The sequence below is a fragment of the Manis javanica genome, chromosome 11 (genome assembly GCF_040802235.1).
Source record: "Manis javanica isolate MJ-LG chromosome 11, MJ_LKY, whole genome shotgun sequence".
In the NCBI taxonomy this organism is placed as follows: domain Eukaryota; kingdom Metazoa; phylum Chordata; class Mammalia; order Pholidota; family Manidae; genus Manis; species Manis javanica.
The window spans coordinates 36,753,690-36,777,365 of record NC_133166.1 but is presented as its reverse complement, the minus strand read 5'-3'; the positions used below and the strand labels follow the sequence as shown (position 1 = coordinate 36,777,365).

At 33.5% G+C, this 23,676-nt stretch overlaps 1 protein-coding gene across 10 annotated transcripts in view; it reads left to right on the top strand.

Annotated features, from left to right (window-relative positions):
- The window catches only part of SOX6 (SRY-box transcription factor 6), a 622,190-nt gene that overhangs the window by 219,110 nt on the left and 379,404 nt on the right, over positions 1-23,676 (top strand). Inside the window, exon 1 of one of the 10 annotated variants that reach the window (XM_073216254.1) lies at positions 8,369-9,871. The exons of the other annotated variants lie outside the window; for them this stretch is intronic. The gene's annotated coding sequence lies outside the window, so the exon portion shown is untranslated. Of the gene's footprint in view, positions 1-8,368; positions 9,872-23,676 lie in introns of those variants that run through there. 10 annotated transcript variants of the gene reach the window in all.

Here is a 23,676-nt window from a genome sequence, read left to right as displayed (position 1 = left end):
GGCTCCTTGCGGAGACCCACTTCACTGGCTGTTTTGATTGCTCACAGGGATAATTGTTGAGTGGTGCTGTACAGGATCGTATTCCCCTTGCCATAGAGTTCAGGAATTCTGCCCAGTAATCACTCCTACTCCTGCTGGATGAGTGTATCTGAGTGGAAGGACTGGTAACTGGCTCTAGGTATCTCCCTAGAATTATCCAGCCAGTTGAACACTGGGAAATTTATACAGCCACCATGAACATTTTCCTCATTGATCTTTTGTTTCATATGGTAAGACAAAGAGAATCTGCAGTTTTAAATTAGCTTCTTAATCATCTTATACTAGAACACCCTCTCTCATGTAGTCTTTGTGACCAAAGATTTTCTTTTCTTTCCTTTTCTACTGTCAGAGATATTAGAATAACAATAGAGATATAAATGATAAGGACTGGGCTTAAAAAATTTTTTTTTGAAACACTGCCATTGTGACTATGTCTGCCGTGGTGAAGGACGTGGTAGACTGTTTTCAGATATTCTGTGTAATGGAAATGTTATTACTGAGATGCAGTGATAAACAAGATCTGGATCCAGCATACATTAGATAGATCCTCAAGTTTATCTGCTTTTGTGGGTGAAAGGGAGGCTTCTGAGACACAGAGGTTTGTAGTTTTAAAACCTTTATCAAGGACTAACTGATTCCTAACAAGTCAGGAAACAAAAATAAATGGTGAACTTGTACAGGTCATATTTTAGAATTAGCTTTATAGTTGCAACTTTTAAACTGGATATCTATGGGTATAAAATGAGGTGAGGTGGTTTGTTAAGTGCTTTTGGAAGAGTTTTTGCCACTTATTAAAATAAAAATGATGTCAATATTGAGTAGTTATCTAGACTATATTAGTTAAAATGGAACAAAACAGAAACATCTGCTGAGGAACTTTGGGAATCATCAAAATGACTATGACCTCTTCGCTAAGGCTGATTATTCTAAAGGCCCCGATTCTTCTTTATTCTTCCTTGTATCCATGGCCTTTGTTATGAGACGTTATAGGTCCCTTCTGCCATGGACAGGACCTTCTGTCCCACCCGTTGACTCCAGGATCCATCACTTAACTTGCTTTGGCCAATGAGATGTTAGTAAGTGTGACAAAAGTAAAGGCTTGTAAAAAGCACTTGTGCATTTCTGTTCACATTGCCATCATGAGAGGAACAAGCCTGGGCTAGTCTGATGGGAAGTGAAACATATGGAGCCATGTTGAATTAGTATAGATATCCCAGTCATCCTAGATCAGCCAAAAGCCATCCAACCACAAGACATGTTGGTGAGCTTAGCTAAAGCCAAAGGAAATGCTCAGCTGATCTGCAAACCCATGAGCTAAATAAATGCTTATTGTTTTAAACCTCTGAGTTTTGGGGTTGAATCTTCAGCCTTTTCATAGTTATAGATAATAGATACAACCTCAGATGACTCCTTTTTAAAAAGACTCAACTGGGAAAATGTGACAGATGATCCTGAAGTCTTGCTGTATCAATGGCAATAGACGTTGCACATTGATTTCAAGAAGTTCCTAGAGGCAGCTGCTCAGTGATACTCGTGTGAGACTTGATTTAAAGTGGAATGCATTTTCCCTGTGGGTTGAGTTTAGGAACTCTGGAAATACTCCCCACAGTAGCTATATATTCAATTAATGTATGTTAGCCTTACAGGACAGAGAATCATTCAGTCTATAAAGAAAGATAAGGCAGAAAATGCAAATAATTGAGTTGAATTCATATGGTGCAAAACACAAATGCTGGTATATCCTTTGTCAAAAGCAAATTTTGACTAGGGAGAGGTGGTGGTGAATGGGGTCAGTGAAGGAAAGGGGGAAAAATGAGACTCAGAAAAGGGAAACTGGACTTACTTAGGCCATTTAAAGGCAATAGTATAAAATGAGCATTTAATAATATAGATAATTGTCAAATCACTATGTTGTGTGCCTGAAACTGACATAATATTGTGTATTATCAACTATGCTTCAATAAAAAAATGAATGTTGTGAATGAAGACTGAGCTTTCAAATCTTAACTTCATTTACACATTGCAAGTCAAACTTACTAGAGAAGGGAAGAAAAGTTGGATGAAAGAGGCAAAGAGGAAGTTTTGTTAGGAGCCTGGTGCTCTCATTCTCTGTACTTTGAAATCAAATGACTGTACTGCTGTCTTTACTACATTCAGACTCTGTATAGTACTGTTATTTCATATACTTCCTTTTGAGTAGACAGGATGCTTTTTAGTGAACATACAAAAGTAGTGGGCTGAGAATCAGAGTCCCCTGGATAGAGGCAGGGCGTTGTTGAACACATTGTAACAGTTATGGCCCTGCATTAATCTGGAGCTATATTTGCAGAAAGGATGCTAGTTGGGGGACCAGTACATGGTTAATTCATCATATTATGTGGAAATGTCCTTATTATTTTGCACAGTATTGTGGTCACCTGGTGGTAGGTCATTAGCATTTAAGTCTTCTTTTCCTCACAACAATGCACAACATGCTAATTAGAGTATTTTGAAAGCTAAGTAACCTGTTTTAAAAATCAGACATTTTAATTTACAGTTTTAATGGCTGTTTTTATAATAACTGGCTTTATTGGGGGTAAAAGCACTTCTCATGTTCCACTAGCAGGGCAGAGTATAACAGAAGCTGACAAAATTAAAAACCTCATAATGCGACCTTTGCCTGGGATAAAAGGCTGTTTCATAACAATTTCCTTTTGTTCTTTGTTTAAGCCATTACTCTAAAAGGAGCCTCCGATTAATCTAAGTAAATGCATCATTACAGTACTAATCCATGTCCTTCTGTCAGTGTCTGTTTTAATTAAATAAGAAATGCTAGCAAAAAGATATCACGCACAAAGCTGTGATTGGAGAAAGAAGCCCTGGTTGATCAGGGAAAGATTAAAAAGGGCTTTACTGTTTTGTCCATTTGCATAGCTCTAGTGTTTCAGGTTGAAAGAAAATTTACAAAAGAGTTTAACACATTTCACTCTTACAGATTTAAAATAATGGGATTTACCAATGAAATTCTAATCATCCAATTTATTACATGTTAGACATTCCAAAGCAAGAAGGAGAACAGCTTGGGGCGTGTCTTTTAAACCTTTTATGTGATGTTGTGTTGTATCTGTGAAAACATACCTGCCAAATTTGCATGTGTTTCTTCTTATTTTGGGTGACGTTGTTGGTGAAGCCTGGCTGTGGACATACGATGTTATTTTTTTTTTCCTTTTTAAAGTATCTTGCAATTCTAGTTTAGTTTCATTTTGAAAAATGTTTTTCTATTGATAATATGTTAAGAATTTAATTGGTTGTTAACAATGAAAAGTACACTTAATAAATGCTTATGAAATGAATGTATCCAGCTAATATCGCTGCACTGATACACACAAACTCTTCTTAGCAGTAGAGTTGCAGAATTCCCGTGGTGAGGGCTTTTCTCCATATACAGGCCATTATTTGATGTAATGAAAAGAGAAAGTGTGCAACAGTGAGATTGTTAATTAATTTAGCCTAACAAGATGAAGATAAATGAAGCAAAGCACAGATTGAATGAAGCAAGAGGTTTTATTTACAATTTAATACATTTTTATATAATGCAGATTTCACTTGATAAAAAACAAACAGAACCCCGCCCTAAATACCTGCTAACAAAAAAGTACACTCCCTCCCACCACAATTCCACACTAGAGTTCTTACCTGACTTTACAGAAAACATGTACTGTGGCTTCGTATAGAAGACACTTTTACAGTGTGTAAACAGTGCTTTTCTACTGTAAGAATCCCATACTAGTTAACCTTTAACTTTCAGTATTTTATTATTCTTGCCATAGACTGGGGATGACCATAAGAATAATTGTCTGAAAACCTTTGGGTTTCTTGTTCTCCTGGTTATCCTGAAACATCTTGCTTCAGTTATTTAATAATCATTTTATTTTAATTTTCTTTTTACCAAAGGAAAGACACCCAAAAGTGAAAAAAGAAAAGAAAGGAAAAACAGGCTGTGAGCCTTTTTACATGTGCTTGAATCTGTAGCGATTGTGCAGAATTCTTAAATTAGCATTATTTTAAAAGTCTCCCTTTCAGAGATTAATGAGCTTCATCCAGTATTTGACCTTTTATCATTCTTGCTTTCTCCTCAGAAGTACTTCCTTCCTTCCTACAGTAGCTAGAAAAGACAGCCTCTTATCTTATGTTACTGTAGGCCCTGGTAACAGGGCTCTCTGCAAATGGTGTTATTATGGTCACTGTGTTTTTATCTCAGGGGTCACGAACAAATCCATGCAACCGCTTCTAAGGATTTCAATAAATAGGACTTTTTATCCAGACAATCGCCTTTTATGTTACTTTTAAACAAAACTACTAGTCCATCAAGAGTTTCAAAAGAAAACAATTCTACAGAGCGCCGGTATGGCCGCACAGGCCAATCATCATGGCACCATTCTCCAGTCCTTTATTTTTCAAGTCCACAACAATAGGTTGTTGATTCAATGGACAAGACCAGAACAATTAAGTTCTCTGTTTAGCAGCAGTGCAGCATTTTAATGCCCTTCTCTAATAATGGTCTCATTATTGTTATTCTAAGACTGGGCCTCAGGAGGAGGAATATTTGCTGGAGGTACGTCATTATTTTGCAAATTTCGATTAGCTCATCATGTTGTCTGTAGTGTGAAAATCGTAGCTAATTAGGGCAGCCAGTTAGACTACCAGCTTTTGAGCTTATGAGTTAAAAGGTAGCATACTTGATAGGCCAGTGATGTGAAAAAGGTGGTAAAAAGGAGGATTAGAGCAGTTGCCTTAGTAACTCCAACTTCCATCTGTGAGGGAACAATGGACTTGTGTTTCTCCCCCACCTTGGTGTAAAAATTGGTTTTGTTTTGAAAGGACAGGGTTCTTTTTATGACAATCTGGAATTCAGCCCAACTGAGTGTAGTTTTAGTTGTTAGGAGAGACCACTGGGGATAGGAAAGATGAAAGGTCATGGTGAGCTTCAAGGACATGAAAGGTTGTTGTCTCATATAACAATGGTAGATTGTTTTTTTTCTAATATTTCTAGCCAGCCCCTAAGTCAGGTGATGGAACAAATACCTACAGTTCAGTCAGGTGAAACAGGAGGGGGCAGGGGAAAGAAAGGAGAAAAATGGGGTAAGGGAGAGTTTGTACTTTGTTAAAAAAAAAAAAAGGGAAAAGGGTAACTTCGATTTGCTTTTATTAAACAAAGTGATATTTCTTTGTCACCATCTCTGAGATTCCAGTGTGCTTTGGATGGTTTGCCTCTGCGGGCCATCACATCTCTGGGAAACTCTCCAATGTGCTAGGAAATGTGATTTAAGCTTTCTTTCTGGACTCCCAGGAGGACCAGTGATGTGATACTTAACAATAAATTTAGTGTTGTAGCTTTCCCACATTATCAGTGTTCTTAAAAGGTTTTCCTTCAAATGTACACTGAATAAAATGAATGATAAATACGATAGAAATTTGTTTCACCACTCTACAGGGTTTTATCATAAATTCTATTACTCCCATCACAGAAAGTTTACAGGAAACTGTTTAGATGTTGCTGCAATAGCAACACGAATTTTTCTCTCTGTACATAAGAAAGTATCAAAATTTTAAGAGCTATTGGGGCTTTTGTATTACATAGGAGGTGATAGAAAAGGACTGAATATACTGTTATTTCTTAAACACCCTCAAAACTAAATCACCCTTTCTGAGTTCGAAATACTTTTACTTCAGCAGATGAGTGGCTTCTGTTTTCCTTCCATATCAGTATTAAAACGCTTGGTTGTGGATGTTTTGTGTAGGTGTGTATATGTTTTTAGAACCAGAATAAGTATAGGAACACTATTTTTTTGAGCAAAAAAGAGAATCTTTTAATGATCAAGAGAACTTTCATATTTTTTCCTCTCCATTGTCCCTGAATGACCCTTGTGTAATTGAAGCTGGACTTGGTCTGGGGATTGGGGAGATTTTCAAATTCTCTTTTAATCCCAGGTATTTGTTTTCATACTTTTTCTAGCCAACTGTCCTTATTGTTGTAGCCTTTTTTTTTTTGAGAAAGCTGTGTTCCTTTAATTTATTGTAGATATACCTCACAGACTTGAAATAATAATTTCATGAAACTGTAGCTCTAGGGTTATATAGTCCAATTCTTGTATTTGAAAAATAAGTAAAGTGAGATTGGAAAATTGACATGACTTGCCCAAGATAACTAGCTAGGGGTAAGCAAATAGATACCATTTGCTGTACTATTTAAATATAAAAACATGAACTCAAAGGAAGAATGAAGAAGCATTATGGAAACATGTCCAGCTTGCTCACTGGTCATTTTAGTGGTTGAGGGGAAGATGGAATAAAGCTGCTCTCTGATAGTGGTGGTGGTTGTGGTGGGGTTGGGATTAAGATCAGATTTTTAAAAATAATTATTAGAGCTCCATTTTAAATGAATGAAAAAATTTTTTCCTGACCAAAAATATCCAATAAAAATCCCCAGCATAACTGGGGAGAGATGTATCCCAAGGTACTAGCATGACATTCAGAGCTTGCAATCTTTCTTGATCCAGGCATTGTGTGAGATACTTTGATATATATTATTAGAATTTAGGATTTAAGCACTTTTTCTTTTCAGTATGGAAAATTAGTTAACAGTTCTGTTTCTTAGTTTTTGCATCTGTAAAGAGACCTAATGTTATTAACCTTTATTATATTTTGTGAGATATAAGAATCAGTATATAGTTGAAGAATGCAATATACATTTAACAGAACATTATAAGAGTATAAACTTGTGCTTTATCCAAGCAGATATCCCAAAGCAAAGATGAACCATAGTATTTAGATCAATATAAATGCCCTAATTTTTTTTGGAATCATTCAGACCATATTTAGTAATTTTGGTCTATGTTTAAACATAAGGAGAGAATAGAATAATCTGCAATTTTACCTTATTATCATAATAGAAAAATGTACCCTAGTTTGGTATATTTCATTTCAGTGTTGTATCTATGTTTATATGAGAAGAAAGAACATTTCTAGCTTGTTTACTGCCATCTATCTTGTGCACAGAACAGTGCAGGGCTCATAGTAGGTACTTGAAAAATAGTTAAGTAAATGAAAAAACTTGGAAATTGGATCATACTGTAGATACATTTTTAAATTTAAAATATAATTTTACTGGATTTGTTCCATGTTAATAGTCTATGAAAACATGATATTTAGAGTATCATATAGTGTCAGGTAATGAGGTCTATCTACCTTGACCACCCTATTTTAAAATTGCAACCCTCCAAACAGTCCTGGTCTCCCTAATGTTATTTGTTTCCGTAGCCTCTGTACATGTTTAACATTCTATATAATTTGCATACCATTTAAATTTATGGCCATCCTAGAATATAAGCTCTATATAGAAGAAATGTTTTGACTGTTTTTGTCACTCATATTGAGCAATGCCTAGAACATAGGTGCTCAACAATATTTGTTGAATGCCTTTACTGAAACTTAAAAAATGTCTACTTTTTAAGTTGAGAATCAATCCTTTTTTTCTTTACATGGACAACTTTTGTCAATCAATTTATAGGCTAAGGACTTCTGTTTTCTCAATGTTAATAGGTACACATTATCCAGTTAAATTAAATCATGGCACTTGACTGAATCTTAGGCCATGTTGGATTCAGTCTAAATGTCTTGTAGCAAATGCCCCAAGCTTTTGTCACTTGAAGTCATTGTGAACTCCAGCATTAGGGAGACGGTTCTGAGAAATGTCACCAGTTTCACACCTAATCCTTTTTCTCATCTAGTAAGACTTACAAGGTTTGTGTCTGACCTGGGAAAACTCAGGTTAATCTAATTACTTATCAATATTTTAGGATGATATCACCTTATTCTCCCATGATGTTGATCCTATTAAAATTGTCTTAGGAAAGACATTTCACAATCTTGTTTACATCTTTCACAAGTATATGGTTTACACATCCCTTCAAATATAATATAAAACAAGAAATTGCTACTTATGTTGTTTGTGGATAGGTGTTAAATATAATCTTTGAATAATAGGAATTTATATAGCTACAATAATCTCTTATACTTATATGATATTTATAGTTTCAAAGCTCCTTCATAAACATATTGTTTAATTATCAAAATAATCCTAGACACACAGAACATGGTTTATTATACCCATTTAGGGACTGAGGCACAGAAAAGTTAAGAGACTTAATCTAGATCATAAATGTAGGAAGTGGAAGAGAGGCCATAAGAAATCAAAGTCTTCCTCAGTTTTACTGGTTTGGTACAGTACTGTTTTTCTTTTAGTTACTTTAACTTTCTTTTCAGGTTAAGTAATCATTGTTTCCTTGACCTTTCCTAATAGGTTCCATGAAAATAAAACAAATGATAAGAATTAAAAATTTTTTTCAATTTATTTTACCTGGTCTACTAGTCTGGTTCTCAAGGACTTATCTTTCCATAGTTCTTATTTTTGCAGTTATGATCTTTTCCCTTATTCTGACTATAAGCATGGGCTTTTGTAGCAATTTGCAAAATCACTGGCCACCATGTCTGTCTTTTCTCATTTTATTTAGTTGTTTATTTCATGTCTCCCTGCTTGTCTAAGCAAGTCCTGCTCGTCATAACAGGTATAGAGCAGACTGGTAGGGGTCCACTGGGATGGGAACAGCCTTGGGAGAAAGTTAATATAGCAGATAAAATGCATTAGCCAAAAGATGAGACAGTGAACACCAACAAGGGTAGTCCATGTATGTAAAAGAGAGACATAAAATAAGAGACTGAAGTGTTTCATGAAGCAGATAAAGCAAGAAAAATCTGGGGCCAGTGGTACTTAAAGATTTAGGCAGGTAGGCTACAATAAGACCACATATACCAAGTGGAGTTCAAGGATAGATTCTAGTTTCTGAGTAATCTGCAGGTGGAAGGTTACCAAGATCATCAAAGAATCAGGGTCACAGATGGACTGGTGCACTTAGGTACAGGGAAACAAGGTAGAATCCTAGTTACTGGAATCAAATGAAAAAGTCAAGGTCAAACTAGCAGCAGGAGTAATTAAGTTCATTCTGAGTCCCAAGGGATTATGTTGGAGTCTTTTTTAGATGAGGTCAGAAATGGTCCTAGAGCAGTGGGTTTCAATCTTTTAATGTACATAAAAATCACCTGGGGTGCTTCAAATTTCTAAAGTGGGGCCCAAGTGTCTGTATTTTTAACAAGTTCTATACATTATTCTGATGCAAATGTTCACAGATCACATTTGGAGAAAATTGCCATGAAGCCTAAGATGGCACCTATTTTAGAATAAGAGACCAAAGGATTACAACTGTTGAGAGAGGAAGCATTTAGAGGTTGAAAGTTAGACCTTTCTACTAGGAGAAGAATGTGTCTGTTATGCCCATAGCTGATTTGTAGGTATCTGCTTTTAAGAAAGCAGAAAACATGGGCTGAGATGCACTGGACTGGTGTGTTGGAAGCCCATTAAGTTTTTCTCATCATGTATCTTGTTTCTTGTGTTTTTAACCTTAGTTCTTTTGTAATATTTAACATAAAGATTTATACTGTTTAGTGTAAAAAAGTAGGGCTGATTGTTCTTTGTGCCTAAACTGTCCTCATTTTACTTTCCATTTGTTATCTGCAAATTGAATTTCCCCTTTTCCTTCCCTCTTCGTAAGTTCATAGCATGAGTTAGGTAGACTGCTGTAATGCTAAGGGTTAACCAGAAGAGAATTACAAATGAACTATCTAGAAAGTTGATTATTAATCCAGCTAGAGAAGAAATATCCTTTTACTTAGCAAGAATGAATATCCGAAGAGCTGATAATACTGTTCAGACAGTGAGGTGGAATGGCCGAGCTTGGTAAGTAAAACAGAACTTGGAATTAATATTTTATATCCATTAAAAAAAAGTGTCAATCATTCATATATTTAAACAGTTACATCTAATATGAATTTACAAGCTGCCAGAACAAATCTAAAAAGTTCCAAATGTGTTTGTTAATGAGATCTCTACATAGGCTATCGGCTAAAGTTAACTGAAAAGTATTTACATAAGTAGATAAATGTATTTAGTTTTGAATATTTATAAAAATACATGATTAGATTTGTGATTAAGAACAAGGAAGTGGGCATGGAGGAATGATTATTAGACAATCTAAGTCCAGACCTCAAACTGAAGAACAAACTGTTGTTTTTCATAAGAGCAAGTTCTGGGTTCTTAGGTATGAAAATATAATTAAAAAAATATATTCACATAAAGATTTGGTGAGATATTTTTCCAACTTTTAGGTAACAAAAACTGTCATGTGTTCTCTTTTTTTTCTGGGTCCTAGCACTCATTTCATGGTGATGTTTAATTTAAGAACATTTTTAAAGACAGCTTTTATTGTATTTGTGAATTGGAAGGAAAGATAAATGAAAGGATCTGTGCTATTTGTACAAAGAAAATTAACTGAAAAGGTGATTTTAATAATGTTCATGTATCAAAGATTGTTCATCCTATTGTAGAAGAAATTTTGATGTCAATATTCAATTCTGTAAGACTGAAGTTTTGCATAAATTACTTGATATTATAAAAATGAGCCTTTTAAAATACAATATGTACCATACTGAGTATTATTGAAGCTTTATGCAATCATTAATCACTTCAATGTAACATTGTACTTAGGATAAGTTAATAAACATTAACTTAAATTGTAATTGTGCACCATCAAATGCAGTATTTTATCTTTTCTTTAAAGGCATTTCTTAGGCCTCAGATTAACATTTTGTTATTTAATATTTAAATGAGAACAGAAAAAGTATGTTTTAAAAAAACTATAAATTCAGTATTGTGAATATATATTATACCAGTGCATATGTTCATGTGTTTGTGAACATATGTACTTAGTATATATGCATCCAAAATACCAGAGCACCATTGGGCCACATACACTCAGCAATTTTTTTTTTTTAATTTTAGTTCTAATGTTCTGGTCCATATTTAGGGCTGGGAAAATAGACTATAATAAATTAAATAATAAAAACAATAGTTAATATTTATTGAGCTCTTGATGCTAAATGCTGTTGTTAAATGCTTTATCTCATTTAATCCTCACATGAACTCTGTGGTTGTTGGAAAACTATAAGGGTTATAGTGTAGGATAAAACAAAAGATAAGCTAATTAAAGAGCCTTTAACATCTGATGCTAAAAGTCTAAAAAATAAAGACCCAGGAAATAGTGTATAAGTATACTTATCTTTCTCAGAATTGGGAAGACTTAATATGAGCTTGGGAAAGAAGAGAAGGAAATGAACTGGCACATTCTTAACATTCATTAATTCTTAAAAATATTTTAGTATGAAAATTTCAGTCATACTAAAATGTATATAGAATAGAGTAAAAACCTATGTATTTATAAGAAGTAAAACATTACCAATGCAGTTGAAGACTCCCGTGAACTCTTCCCCAATTTTATATCTCCCTCACTTTGTGCTGGAGATAACCATTCTTTTGAATTTGGTGTTTATCATTCCCTTGCTTTTCTTTAAACTTATACTTAAATTCTGTATTTCTTATATGGTAGGAAAAGCTCCCCTTACCATCCTTGGTGACCCAAGAAAGACCTTTTTTTTGACTTCCTGTTACACTTTAATTAAAATAGAGAAATCCTTAACATAGTAGGCAAAGCCCTTTCATAGTCTGGCCTTTGCATCGACAGTGGTTCTTCCTGATTTAGCTGCTCTACTGGTCTACAGCCTCCGACATTTTTCTGCTCCAAGGTCTTCACATAAGGCAGTCTTCTCAACTGGAATACACTTTTTCCCACTCTTAACCAGAAATGACTCTTGCTCATCCTTCAGGTTGCCATTTAAATGTTGTTTTTCCAGAGAAGCTGTCCCTGATCCTTCCAATTCAAATCTTGTCTGCCTGCAAAGATCTTGCCTCCCACCCTTTAATTTCATAGCAGATATTGCAACTTTAAATTGTGTATTATTTGTGTGATTTTTGTTTAATGTCTGCATTCACTCTGTTTAATGTCTGATCTATTTTATTCAGACACTTTCCCAAGCATTTAGCACACATGGTCTTGTACATTACAGGCATTCAAAAAGTATTTGTTGTGACAGGGAGAGGAATGTAGTGAATGAAAAAGAGGAAGAAAGGGAGATTGAGAGAAAGAAAATCACATAAAAATGGAGACATATATACTGTTTATAAAGAAAAAATTATGCAATTTGATGCTAGTGAATATGGGGGTAAGGCAGTCAGTAGGGACCTTTTTGTTTTTTAGATCTAGGTGTAGAGCATTTGACAGCTTTTCTCTTTTGTTGCTTCTTGTTTTTTCAGTGCAGACTTTCACTTTTGGGTTCTCATTTTGGGGAATTTGCATTCCTGGATGCAGAAACTGACCTTTCAAATTATAAACTTATAGAGCAGTCCCAGTGGCTATCATCTTAATATGGAAACAATATAATGGACTCTAAAAATCTGGAAAAATTTAGGACACACAGTTGAGAAACTGTATCTGGTACTTCTGCATAGGAAAGCTGTGAGGCCACTTGGAAGAGTTTCAAGGTGGGTAACTATAACTAAAATATTCATAGTGGTGACAACTGCTATAATATTTCTAGGTGGTTCAATTTCTTTTCAGGAGAATATAGGAAAGGTTATAAAAAAGGAAAAAGAATGTGAAGTCAGCCTGAGAGGAGGGTTGGGGTTTTCAAAATGTCAGAATATACTTATATTGTACTCTATGCAAGTCATTGATGGCATTTATAATTAAAGTACAAGCCTACAAGGTTATGCTGAAATGTTGTTGTGCTTTGGTGATGCGGGAAAAGGAGATAAAAAAGAGGATGGAAAAGAGAATTTAATTAAGATGTCTTAGTGTTAGAAGGAGGAAATTTGAGCATCTCATTTGTGGTCACAGAGGTGCCATTATTATTAATAATATTGTACCTTACATTTTTATTACACTTTATACTTTTAAATGAAGTTTTTCATATGTTTTATATAGTTCTTATAGTAACTGCGAGGTAGGTGAATCAGGGTTTTTATTACCTTTGTTTCTTTAAAAAATTTTTTTTTATTAAGGTATCACTGATATACAATCACATGAGTAACATTGTGGTTACTAGATTCCCCCCATTATCAAGTGTGTGTATATATACACACACACTAATACAAGCAGAGTCTTCCTATGAGTTTTTGAGTTTGCCAAAGACAGCTTTGAAATAAGTGTCCAGGAGTTTGAGAGCCATACTCAAGGGATTGACCCCAGAGAACAATGTGGCTCCAGAAACTACAGATCGCTGAGAACACTAAAGTGGCCCAAGGCAATTAATCTGATAGCAACAAACATGAAACTGTCCTTTTAGTTTGAATGACTGGTAGCTAGTAGTAGGACAGGAAGTGGGAGAAGAAAAAAATGCAAAATTGTAATTTATTAAATAACCGTTTACATATTTTTCTCCTTTGGATTCAAACCAGTCACAAATCATCTTGCAGTTGCCTGATTTCCACAGTAGTAATTAATTCAAAGGTGCAGAGAATGAATCAGAAACAGAAACTTATTTATTATGCCCTTCTTTCCTTTAAGCACCATGAAAAACTCTGGGTCTTTTGTGATCACAGGAGTTTGCCTTTCTAAGACTTGGGTGTATCCATCTTAAAAACAGACTAAAATAGGCTCCTAAACATAATAATAAAGGAAAGATTTGTTTTTTTTCTTTACCATTCTGTTTAAAGTAAATAGTGATGGAAATATTTAACACTATATTTATTTGTATAATTAAATGATAGAAATAAGAAATAATAACACTACTGAGACTCAAGCACACCTGAAAAAGCATTTTTGTTTGTTTTCCAAAGGTAAAGTACACTTCAGAAAACAATTTTCAGGCATGATTTAGACTTACCTTCCCTTTATTGCAAAATATAGATGCTCTGGTATTAATGGTGTCCATTGCCTTTAGCTCACAGACATTTGGACTCCAAGTAAAGAAATGAAATAGTCATGTCTGAACTAGCTAGAATGCTAACTAGATCTGGACATACCAAATTCTAGAAGAAATTACAAAAAGGGTGAATTGAGTATTGGGAATGGGGAAACACATAATCTAAACTCTAGTCCTGATTATGCCACAGACTGTGTGACTGCTTCATTTAGTCCATCCCAAATCTGTACTAGCACTGTACTATTACTAGTATTGATATTATTACCAATAGTTACTGGAATTGAGAGCTTCCAGTGTCCTTGTACTTTGTGCCTGTTTTTTTTCCTGTTTTTTTTTCTCCCTTAAAATTAGAGCTCTAATTAGTAAAGAAACAGGAAAATAATTTAGATTTCTGGGAAGAAGCACTTTTTCTAAATTAAAATGTCCTCTAGGATCTGCTGTCTATCTCTAGAGCGTATTTTCTACTAATATGTATGTGGTATTCAGTGGGAGAGTTCCAAAGAGAGATAGATACTATAGATCAGAAAGAAAAAAACTTTGCCATAGGTTCATTTCTGATATTTTAATTTGCTTTTTGTGCCACCACCTTTTTTTTCTTTCTATTTTGCCTACAGCATTCTAATTGTATCTTAGAATGTAAAAAAAGTACATTTCACTATGACTGTGCTTCTTGAAGTTTCTCCATTTTATCAGTTTATTTTGCTCTCTTCTTAGAGTTGTTTAAACTTTTTTAATCCTAAAAATAAGGGTGTGTCAGAATTGTTGCAAGCAAAGATAGAGGTAATCATATGGTTCCTGCTATGAGCTTTGTGTTGATATTGACTGCTATTTAAAACAGCACCTCCAAGATGAATCTACTTTTAGCGTTATTTCTTTTCCAAGTGAATTTATTTTGCAACATTTAATCAATTTTTTTATAACAGTTAAATTTTTTATAAGACCTTTTTGTCCTAGAGTCAATGTAGGCTATTTGAACAAGGGACTCAGTACAGAATGAGTTATTCCCTCTATTACACATCCTTTATCTTAAGTTTCTAATGACTGCCTCTTTAAGCATCAGCATTACTTTTATAATTTATCTATACATTCTGAGATCCTAAATAGTTTGTGTAGAAAACTTGCAAAGATAATATTTAAAATCACCCATAATACCATTACCAGAAATAGCCCCTGTTAAAATTTTGTTGTGTAATGTGTATATAGTTGAGGTTGTATCATATCCAGTTTTAAATTACAATTTTTAAATTTAACTTTTTAATGAATTGTCTTGATGGCTCAGAGTTATCATTATGAACATCTAATTCCTGAGCTGCTCCTTGAGTTAGGAATCTGTTAAGTCTAGTTATCTATATATAGAGTAGCCCCCAAACTGCTCTACTTCTTGAGTTCTTGTGCCTGCATTTTGGGTTTCCTGTCTTTGCCTTTGTTTAAAGATTGTAAACTGTCATTTCTCTGTAATTGGTGTTTTTGTCTCTAGGAATATCAATCCTCCTTCCATACTCCTATGAACTGCTATTTCTGTTTAGCTATGGGCTGTAAATTAGGTAAGAAGAGAGGGAAAACTAACATTTTTAGAGTTCCTTTTTGTTGTACAGCACTAAGGCAAGTTCTATTACATATATTATGCTGCTTAGTTATAATAACTCCTTGAATTGTTATTAATTTTTTAGATAACAAAGAGCCATTTATTAAGCATTTACTGTATAAGTGCCAAGAACTTTACATATACTATGTCAATTGGGTTTATTCATGCAACACTCCAGTGAGGTGGACTATTTTATAGAAAAAAATTCTCAGAGAAGTTGAGTAACTTGTTCAAGATTTGTGAGTAATAAGTGGTAGAATCAGGATTTGAACCCAGGTGTGTGCCCCTCAAATAATTGAAAGTGCTGTAATTATATCTGAAGTAGGAGTAAATATATTTTGAGCTCAGGGAGTCTCCTTTAAGAAAAGTAAATAAGCTGAGTGTATTACCTTGAGACATCTGTTTTTGGTTTTGCTTCCTTTCTAAGTCTTCTCATTGTTCTATTATAGGGATGTTGCTGTACAAGGGATCTATGGAGAAATGTAGTGATGTAAGTGTCTAAGGAACTCAGTATTCAGGCTAAATTAATCCTGAAGGAATGAAGTTAGAAAAAATTTACTGAAGAAGGAATAATTCTTCTTAGTGTTAAATAAGCCTCTCTTTCATAATACGTATAATCATGAGTTTATCCTTTGCTAAATTTCCAATATCAAAAAGTGCTAATCTGCAGAATTACATGCAAGTTAATAAAGTAATTAGCCAAAACACCATTGTATTGGTTGTCCATAGCTACATTTCTTAGGGAAACATTAATTGCAATATGTATTTCTAGCTTTACATGTAATGAAGGGATAGTTTCAAGGAATAAAAAGGCTCAATTAGATAATTATATGGTGGCTAAGAGAGTAAGTGGTACTTAAGAACTTGGTCTTTAAAGTTTGTGTGCCTAGATTCAAATCCTGACTTCACCATTGCTAGTACAATCTTGGACAAATTAATTTTTATGGGCTTAGTTTGTCATATGTAAAATGGGGATAGTAATAATAATACATAATAATAGCTACTCCTATATGGGTTGTTTGTTTTAAGGACTCTTAACGTATGTAAAGAAATTAGAGTAATGCTTGTTGTATAATAAGTGCTTTACAAGTGTTAGCTATTATTATTTGAATTTGAATTTTTAACCATTTTCAAATCTCAGAGTTTTGTAAAAACTGCTAATAATCTTCTTTGCCTATCAAAATATTTTTTTCCACTTCATAAACAACCTAATGGGATTCATCATTTCTTCTCTCTTTCCTTAAGACCTACCCTGAAGATGACAATAACCTCTAACTTTATTTTAGATCCATTTCTTGGACCTAGGCACAAAAACATCCAAAACTGCAGCATTTTATTCAGAATGGACACAAGCTTCATGTGGGGTATCAAATAGAGCATTTCTTTACCTTCAGGTTGATTTCCCCCCAGTTGTGAGATTTTCTCTGCCTTTTGAAACTATGATACATTAAGCAAGAAAAGTAACTGCAGTTCCAACAGCTGACTTGAGTGTTGAAAGTACATCCTATAATAGAGAGGACTTGTTGTTTATTTGCTATTTATTTTATTATTGAAAGAAAGTTACAAATGGCAATTTACTCTTTAACTCCCTACTATGGTGTGCATGTGCAAGACAAAGATAAAAGCTGTGTTTCCTTCAGGGAAGGGTGTGGAGGTAGAGGTTGATTTCAAATTAGAAATAATGACAGTAATAGAAGCTTCCAATGAAGATACTGTGGCCGCCAAAGGAGAGAGAGGAGAAGCTAATTCCTGAAGTGGAGGTATTTGATTAAGCATTTAGGCTGTTCTTTATGTGTCTGGGTGCAGGTATGTTGTTATTTATGAGCTGAAGGGACAGCGTGATTGAGAGGTGTTTATTGGATGGTTTGATGATGCTTGAGAGAGTAGCAACCCTGAGACATCTAGAAAACCTGTAGTAAGTAAAACTTAAAATATTCTGATAAGCAAAGACTCTTGCTTTTTATAGCAGTACTTCTCTTTTATAATGATTAACTGTAAGAACTGGCTTATTGTAATGGTGATTGGTTATTTTGGATAATAACATTGACTTAGAGAAAAAAAATTACCAGACTTTGATTAGAATGTCTAATGTTTTCTTTTATTACCTTAGCATCCTTTTCTTTCTTTGAAACAGCTTAAAACTTTGTCACTCTTAGGTGATTTTATGTTTAAATGTTTATTTTAAAATGCCTGGCATTGTGCCTGTGTATGCCTCTGTGTGTGTTTGTGTGTATGTGTGTATTTGGATTCAAGGAGGAGAGGTGGAGAGGTGAAATTTTAAGAAGATGGAAAGTCAGTGGAAGTTGATGTAAGGGAATGGAGATTTTTCTACTGAAAAATAAAAGTTAAAACATGTTTTCTCCCTTAGCAGGAAAAATGAAACTGACTGTATTATTCATATTTCCATGAGGACTGTGTATAAATACCATAATGCAAAATTACAAGAACAAGCAAACTTTCTAAGAGACAGAAGAAAATACACGTAACTTAAAAAATTATAGCAGAGGTGAAGAGAAACTTCTTTTGGTACATACTTTAAAACATTGTGTCCAATTTGGATAAAGTTTTAACAGAACAGGCTGGGCCATTTATAGATTACAACACTTTAAAATTTCTCAATGTTAAAAAGTGTTGATTTTGATAAAAAATTTGTTGATGCTTTATCAGCTTCTCCATGTGGAGAAGTGCTAATGGGTGATTAGTTAGAGCTGGGGCTTGCAGCCAAAATTCAGAAATTTGGTTCCCAGTTCCTTTGGTCTTTTGAGAATAGGAAAAAGCTGCTAAATTTTCCTGAGTCTTGATTGCCTGTAAGAGAAATTCTTCATTATCAAGGATGTCATTGCTTTTTCTTCATCTTTCTTTCTTAAAAAAATTCTCTTTTGTCTCATGTCATCATCATCTTTATGTATCTTTAGTTAAGTAGCGAGTAATTTTGGAGGTGCTCCGTGGTTTGTCCTAGCTAAGTCATGAAAGTTCATTACATTTATAAAAATTTCTACTGTAATTTTAAAGCCAATCAAGTAATCTATCATCTATCTATCTCTATGTATCTATCTCTGTATCTCTGTATTTGTGTATCTATGTATCTATCTAAAGCAAACACTGAGGGATCTAAAACTTGGTGAGATCAATAGATTTACTCAAGATCACATATTTAGGAATCTGGGCCAGAACTTTTGGTAAAGCCATATTGCCAAATAATTGATCCCTGTTCAATTTTTTGTCTTATATTGATGACCAGTCAGCACATTTGTTTCTAATTATCTGTTTAACCATTTGCAATGATCTTATTTTACTATATCTACCTGTTAGTAGATGGATACATATCCAATAGATTTGCCTGACTGCTTTGTAGGGCTCATTTCCAGCTTGAAATAGTACATTTATAGGGTTTTATAATTTTAAATAAAATTTCTGATTGGGTAGAATATACTAAAATATTTATGAGATTTGTTTTTAGTAGAATAGCTATTATATTTTTGTGTCTGTTTTGATATTAAGAAGGCAGTTTGTTATTTTTTGCTTTTTCATGAATTATAGGCTTGTTATACAATAAGGTAGAATGGATTTGGAGAAAAGGGTAAAATATAGTCTTTCTCATTGCTTTTTTCTGATTAAAGAAAAAAACTGTGGTTATTGGAGACAATTTGGAAAATATGAAAAGGAAACTAAAAAGAAAACCCTCCTGTAGTGACATCTAGAGATACTTCAAAATGCTTATACTGATTATTCTATCCTTGAAGTTTTTATCCTTAGATAAAAATATTTTTTAAAAGAAAAATCGTATCTTATTGAACACGCTGTTTTGCAAGCTACTTTTTGAAAGTTATTATGATTATTTTCCTCACGTCATTAAATATTCTTCTCCTACATATTTTTTTCTTTTTAAAATGAACTTTATTATTTACTACAAAAATAGCAGATATTGCACATAAGAAATTTAGGAAACACATATAAAAATAACAAGAAGAAAAAACTGCATTGCTATTATCTAGATATCATTATAATATGAAAGTATATACATAGGTATCATTATAATATGAAAGTATATATATATATTCAGTATTAAAATTTTGTCTCATTTTTTCTTTTTAAATAAAAATGGAATCATATGGTAACAAATGTTTCATAATCTGTTTTTTTATGAAACAGATATATCAGTTACATTTTCCTATCATACTACTATTCTTTTTTTTATTGAAGTATCACTGATATATACAATCTTATATTGGTTTCAAGTATAGAACACAGTAGTTCAATAGTTACCATATTATTAAAACCTAACCCTCACAGTTCACTTACTGTCTGTCAACATAGGAAGATGTTACAGAGTCATTGACTATTTCTTCATGCTATACTACCATCCCCATGACCAACTTATTATAACTGAGAATTGTTGTACCCTTTTATCCCCCTCACCCTCCCCACCCACCCATCCCAACACTTCTCCCATGGTAACCACCAGTCACCTTACTTAGTGTCTATGTGTCTATTGCTATTTTGTTCAATTTGTTTTGTTTGTTTTTAGATTTCACAAATAAGTGAAATCATATTGTATTTGTCTTTTTCTGCCTAGGTTATTTCACTGAGCATAATACCCTTTAGGTTCATTCATATTGTTACAAATGGCAGGACTTTTTTTTATGGCTGAATAATATGCCATTGTATATATGTACCATACCTTTATCCATTCATCTATTGATGGACGCTTTGGTTGCTTCCATATCTTGGCTATTGTAAATGATGTGGCAATAAACATAGGGGTGCATTTATCTTTTTGAATCAGGGATTTTGTTTACCTTGGGTAAATTCCTAGAAGTGCAGTTACTGGATCCTATGGTGTTTCTATTTTATGTTTTTTTAGGAACCTCCATACTGCTTTCCAAAGTGGCTGCACCAATTTGCATTTCCACCAACAGTGTAGAAGGGTTCCCATTTCTTCATAACCTCACCAACACTTGTTATGTCTTGTCTTTTGGATAGTGGCCATTCTGACTACTGTAAGGTGATATCTCCTTGTGGTTTTGCTTTGCATTTCCCTGATGATTAACAATGTGGAGCATCTTTTCATGTGCCTTTTGTTCATCTGTACTTATTCTTTGGGAAAATGTCTGTTCAGATCCTCCACCCATTTTTTACTCGGATTATTTGTTTTTTGGGTGTTGAGGTGTATGAGTTTTTTATATATTTTGGATGTTAACACCTTATCAGATAAATCATTTATGAATATATTCTCTCATATATAGCATGTTGGCTTTTTTATCTGTTGATGGTGTCCTTTGATGTACAGAAGATTTTTAGTTTGATGTAGTCCCATTTGTTCATTTTTAATTTTGTTTCCCTTGCCCGCAGAGTTGTATCTAGGAAAAATTGCTCATGCTTATGTCAAGAGATTTTTGCCTATGTGTTTTTTTTTAAAGTTTGATGGTTTCATGTCTTACATTTAGGTTTTTCATCCATTTTGTGTTTACTTTTCTGTATGGAGTTAGTTATCCAGTCTTACTCTCTTACATGTAGCTGTCCAGTTTTGTCAACACCAGTTATTGAAGACATTGTTTTTTCCCTGTTGTATATTCATGGCTCCTTTATCATATATTAATTGACCATATATGTGTGGCTTTATATCTGGGTGCTTTACTCTGTTCCATTGATCTATGGGTCTGTTCTTGTGCCAGTACCATACTGTTCTGATTACTGTAGCTTTGTAGTACAGCTTCATGTCAGGGAGCGTAAAATACCCCCAACTTTGTTGGTCTTTATCAGGACTGCTTTGGCTGTTCAGGGTATTTTGAGGTGCCATATGAATTTTAGGATTATTTGCTCTAGTTCATTGAAAAATGCTGTTAGTATTTTGATAGGGATTGCACTGACTCTGCAAATTGCTTTGGGCAGGATGGCCATTTTACAATATTAATTCCTCCTATTCATGAGCACAGGATTGATTTCCATTTATTTTGTCTTCTTTAATTTCTCTCATGAATCTTTTAATTCTCAGAGTACAAGTCTTACACCTCCTTGGTTAGGTTTATTCCCAGGTATTTTTTTCTTTTTTGAAGCAATTGTAAATGGAATTGTCTTCCAGATTTCTCCTTCTGCTAGTTTGTTGTTAGTATAGAGGAAACACAGCAGATTTCTGTGTGCTAATTTTGTATTCTGTAGCTTTGCTGAATCTATTTAATATTTCTAATAGTTTTTTGGTGGAGTCTTTAGAGTTTTCTATATATAATATCATGTCATCTGTAAATAGTGACAGTTTTACTTCTTCCTTACCAATTTGGACTCCTTTTATCTCTTGTGTTGTCTGATTGCTGTGGCTAGGACCTCCAGTACTATGTTGAATTAAAGTGGTGAGAGTAGACATCTATGTCTTGTTCCTGATCTTAGATGAAAAGCTTTCAGCTTTTTGCCATTGAATATGATGTGGGTTTGTTTTACATGCCCTTTATTATGTTGAGGTACATTCCCTCTGTACCCATTTTGTTGAGAGTTTTTATCATGAATAGATGTTGAATTTTGTCAGATGCTTTTTCAGCATCTGTCAAGATGATCATGTGGTTTTTATCTTTCTTTTTGTTAATGTGGTGTATGATGTTGATTGATTTATGGATATCATACTATCCTTGCATCCCTGGAATAAGTCCTACTTGGTCATGATAAATGATCCTTTTGATATATTTTTGAATTCAGTTTGCTAATGTTTTGTTGAGGAATTTTAAATGTATGTTGGTATAAAATTTTCTTTTTTGGTAGTGTCTTTATCTGGTTTTGGTACTAGAGTGATGCTGGCCTTACCATTCTTTTACATCAGAATTTTTAATTATTGCCTACTAATGTATTTAGTTTATATGGTTTAGCTGATGATCTGTAGTTAAGGTTATTTATGATTTTCCACTATTAACGATGTTGAAATAAACTTTGTAACTCAATCTTTACACATATATGTGATGATTTCTTTAGTTCAAATTTTTAGAAATGAATTGTTGGTAATCACTTTTTAAAAGCATTTGATTCATCTTGGTGAAATGCCCTCCAGAAAAGTTGAACCAGTTTACTCTTAACCGCGTGTAGGAGAGTACTCATTTTGCCACATTCATACTTTTACTCACATATTATTCTCATTATTTTCAACCATTGTCAATATGCCAGGTAGAAAATGGCTGCTTATTTTTAGTGTAATTTGTATTTCTTTGATTAGTAGTGAAATGAAATATTTTTTTATTTGTTTATTATTCATTTGTATTTATTTTCCTTTCTTTTTCTTTCTTTCCTTTTAAAAAATAGATTTCTTGCTAATATCAATTGAGAAGTAGCTTAGATTTTGAAGTCAGGCTGTCATGGACAAAGTTTGAATTTTGGCTGTACCATCAGACTTATCAGCTCTGTAATGTTGGGTGTTTACTTAACCTCTCAGTGCCTGCTTCCTTATGTGTAAAATTTCCTTTACGTCATTGGGTTAATGTAAGGATCAAATGAACATATATGCATTATTTAGAAGACTTGAGCACAAGGAAGTGCACATTATTCTAATGGCTTATCAAGTCTAGCTTTATTTTTTCTCCTTTTGAGTTTCTTTGGTGTCATTTTTAAGAATGTCTTTCTCACCCTCCATTATATAAATATTCACATATATTGCATTATAACATTGTCACAGTTTTATTTTTTTATCATTAGTTGTTTAATCAATTTGAAATTTATTTTGTTGTGTGATACGCAATTAAGATATAGAGAACCAATTGTCCTGCCAATATTAGTCATATAATCCATCTTTTAAACACTATAATTATCTAGACTAAATTCTTAGAGATATTTGGGTCTATTTTTAAACTTCTTTTGTTAATAACCAATCTGGCCATTCATTTGGCACACTTTTAATTAGTGAGATTTTAGATAGACTTTTTTTATCAAATTATTTAAAAAAAGTTATCATGGTTATTTTCAAGCATTTGTTTTTTCAGATGAACTTAAGAATAATTTTATCTTTTTCTTCTACACCCCCCAAAACCTCCACTTCTAATTTTTTGTAGAAGCATACTACATTTATAAAATAATTTGGATCATATGGTATTTTAGACTGATGCATTGCTTTTTACTTTAAGGACATATTTTTAATTTAATTAATCCAGTGTGCTTAGCACATTGTA